Genomic DNA, 3,938 nt, shown 5'->3' with positions numbered 1-3,938 from the left:
TCTGAACATTACTGAGTTCTGGATCATGTAAATATAGCATTGATAATAAGTTTGAAAAAAATCGAAAAACCATGAATTAAGTGGATATAGGAAATTAACTTACAATTTTTCTAGCTTCGCGGCCTAGGCCCATTTTTCTGTTTCGGGCCTTAAACCATTTATACGGTTGGCCTGTTGAGTGAATGATTGACCTAAATGTATGGCCCATGTATGTATGTCGGCCTAAATGTGTGGCTCATTTATCTTTCTTGGCCCGAATGTGTGGCCCACTGTTCAAGAGTCGGACTGTATAATTGTATAAGCACATATATCGTGCGGAGTCTGTAATTCATTTTTTAATTTCCTTGTACATTTGCGAATATGGACTCGACCCTAGCATTAAATAACTCGACTTTAACAAATAAAAAGTATTAGAACTATTACGAGCCCATGAGGGTACCAAAAGGGCGAGTTATTGGCTTGCAGACCTCTAATCTTGTAACAAAACCCTCGGACTTATTTCTCTGGTTAGAAAGACTGAGTCAAACATAAATGCTTAGGCAGTAAGTATCTTGACCCCGTAAGTGACTGAGGCGGCTCATCAGTCAAATAAAACGGTGTTGTAGCGACTCTAAACCGGATTAGGTTCCAAGCTACGTGAACTAACAGAACACTTAAGACGGTGGCAGAGGCCTAAAAACCACACCGCACGACAACCTCGTGACTTCACTGGGGATCTATAAGAGGTCTTGTGCCTAGAATCCTCGTTTCCTAAAAATTTCTAACACTGACTTTGTGTGACTAATCCCTTGGTTGTGCAAATTTAGTTTAGAACTACAAACCAAATATTATGGTTGACCTCAGACTGATGCTAGGAATCCTATTAGGATCAGACAAGGAGGCTTAGTACGGGTACACCCGTGTGAGGGTTATCACCGGAAACGGTCCTGAACGACTCCCACTGAACCCTCAAGTCTGATGACTCCTACTTTAGGACGACTGGAAACTACAGGCCAGGGACCTGCACGTATAGGTAGCATCCAACCATAGAAAACCGTAAGCCCGTCATGCATATTCTTCTATTGTGTGCCTTTGCATGGGCTTGTTTAAATCGCTTACTAGTGTAAAAGGTAGATAATAGAAAATTCTTTTGTTTGTATCTTCCTATTTTTTCAAGTAGATATGAATGTATAGGTGGGAAATAAAGGTCACTGTACATTGTATGAATGAGATCTCTTTCCTTTACCTTTTCACATATCATGGTTTTCAAAAGAAAACCTCAAGGAATAAAATCGATTAAAAACATTAAATCGGCCTAATTGATCATTTGAGCTTAAGATTGATGACATAAACATTGATGTGATCACGTCTGCCCACGTTCATATGTTTCAGAGTGTTTAAGCGCATTTTTATTAAGATCTCATACAAATCGGTTTAATAACGTAAAGTCAGTTTAAAATCGAGTTTACTTCCGACGTGGTTGGGAACTAGAGCTCTTATCGAACGGTCCATTAATGGCTGGCTCGATGACTCGAAACTCGTAAATCGATGCATTCGACAAATCAATTAACAAACAAGCAAATTCACACGCTTAATAGTTGGGACGAGTCATTCGGTTAATTAATTCACTTGACACTTGAGCAAATTGCACAAAACGATTAATCAGTTGTAATTGAGCCGATAAATCATGAATTGGTAGTTGTGCCCCTTTTCAAAACCAATAATTTTTAACAAATCATAGAGACACGTGGTCCTCATAGCATGGACATCTAGGAAGGACTTACGTGTTTTGACTCGAGTCTAGGCCCGATTTGAGGATGTTCGAATCCGAATTTGGGAATTCTTCTTGGACCACTTCCGAGTGGATCGACTAATCCTTGGCTCCTTCAGGGTCCACACGACCCCGGTGGGTCTTAGGGATCGGTTGACACTGGTTACTGATCTCAACGGTCCGTGTCATATAATTTCGATTTCTTTTCAGAAAACAATTTTGTCATGTATAGGGGCACGACTATCGCTTCTTAATTTACCAACAACTCTAGGGTTAAAATGATCGTAACACTCCGAGCCACGGGTAAAGACGGACAGTCCGTCCAAGCGTAGGTGCTATCTACGTAGCCATTTTTTTTCCAACCGAAATGTTTCTGTCATTTTAACATATATTCGAGCGCCTATGAATGTGGATTAGAGATGTGAGCGAGGAAGGTCCGAGAATGGTTGTCCAGTCCTTCATAGGACATGAACGGAGACCTTGGCACCCCGTGGTATTTCGCGTTCCCATTTTCTTAAGTTTGTGCTTGGATCGGGTTAAAACACGAAAACTAATTAACTTTGAACCTGGCATAATCAAACATGGGAAAACGGGTGGGGGAAAACCCCTAGGCTTAAGGATTATTACAAAATACACTTCATTCACAAGTTATTAATTTATCAGTGTCACAAAACAGAAAAATTTAAAACAAACTCACACATTTAGCACTCGACGATAGACATCATGTCCGTCGAGTCACTTATAAACAAAGTCGAATGCTACATGCCTTTCAGGGTGGCCCATGGCCGATTTTCACCATGTATGCCATCTCTCTTTTTATTTACTTAGGATAGAGACATGTCTATTAAGTAACCCTGGTTCATAACATGGTAATCACATAAATCTGACAAATAACTAACCACTTGTTTGTTTGTTTTTTTTTTCCTTGCGGTTTGAGCCCGGACCCATATGGCACAATCAACAAGGGGTCCAATGCCCCAAAATGATCGATCATGGGCTTCGACGCCCCCTCACACCGAGTGCGACCCAAGCGTGGCATGGGGTCTAGTCTCAAGTCACCGATTCAATCCGAGTAGTGTCCAAGTGGAGGACGACTCGGATCAAGACGTGTGAAAAACTACCCGAGAGCTTAACCAATCCCACGGCTATCTCGAGGACCATTTGGTCCTCTTGGAATTTGTTGGTTTGGCCGCAAACCAATCGGGATCAAATTATTGTATTTGTATTTATTAATGAGAGTACATTGTGAGGAATTTATTTCGACATTTATTCTTGTAATAATCTCGGTCGATAAGCGAAAGGTCTAAGAGTCGAAACTAGTCAAATTAGTTTATGTGTCCCTAAGACGAGTGGGACCACATGCGTCACGGGCCCGGTCTATACGGTGAATCGGCCATCATGGTCCGATTAGTCGAGATGCGAGGACGGTGGATGCAAGGATCCGTTACTCTTTGGGCCTCTTAATCTGAATCGATTATTTTCATGAATTTACGGTGACAAATTGAACAAGACGAGTGAAACCTAATCAAGGGGTAAACAAATTAAAAACGACAGACCTTAGATAAAGTAGAGTACTGAACGGGTGTGCGGGATATAGGCACGCGAGTAACAGAAGCCCCAAACTTAAAACTCCTGGTTCTGCAAGACGATATGCCTTAGCAGGTAAGTGTATTCCTTACCCCTAAAACCCGGGAAACTCACCAACGCTCGACCTCCGGGTTATAAACTCCTTCTCACACGTGTCCGTCATGTGTCTTCTAGAAAGGTGGATACTCTCAAGCCGTGCAATCATGCGCCCGCATGAGGGCCCTAACGAGACGAAATTTGGGTCCGTACATCCCCTACAATGGGGGAGAATATCAATTTTCTCCCACGATCCTTGTCTACTGGACTTGGATTTGACTGATATTTGCTGACCATGCCACCGGCAAAGCAAATGTATGGCTTGGTATAAAGCATAACATACATGAAGCTTCCTACTGCCGAATCATAAGGGAACTTCCTCATCTGCTCTACCTCCTCTAGAGTCTTAGGATTCTGATCTTGAGATAAAACGACTCCATGCCTGAAAGGTAGAAAACCCTTCCTAGAGTCATGCATTCTAAGCCTAGCTAAGACCTGGTCAATGTATGAAGCTTGAGATAAGGCCAATGTCCTATTCTAGCGATCACGCAAAAGCTTGATCCCT

This window comes from Punica granatum, chromosome 1 (genome assembly GCF_007655135.1).
Source record: "Punica granatum isolate Tunisia-2019 chromosome 1, ASM765513v2, whole genome shotgun sequence".
Classification (NCBI taxonomy): domain Eukaryota; kingdom Viridiplantae; phylum Streptophyta; class Magnoliopsida; order Myrtales; family Lythraceae; genus Punica; species Punica granatum.
The sequence above is the reverse complement of the archived record's forward strand: the minus strand, read 5'-3'. Positions refer to the sequence as shown.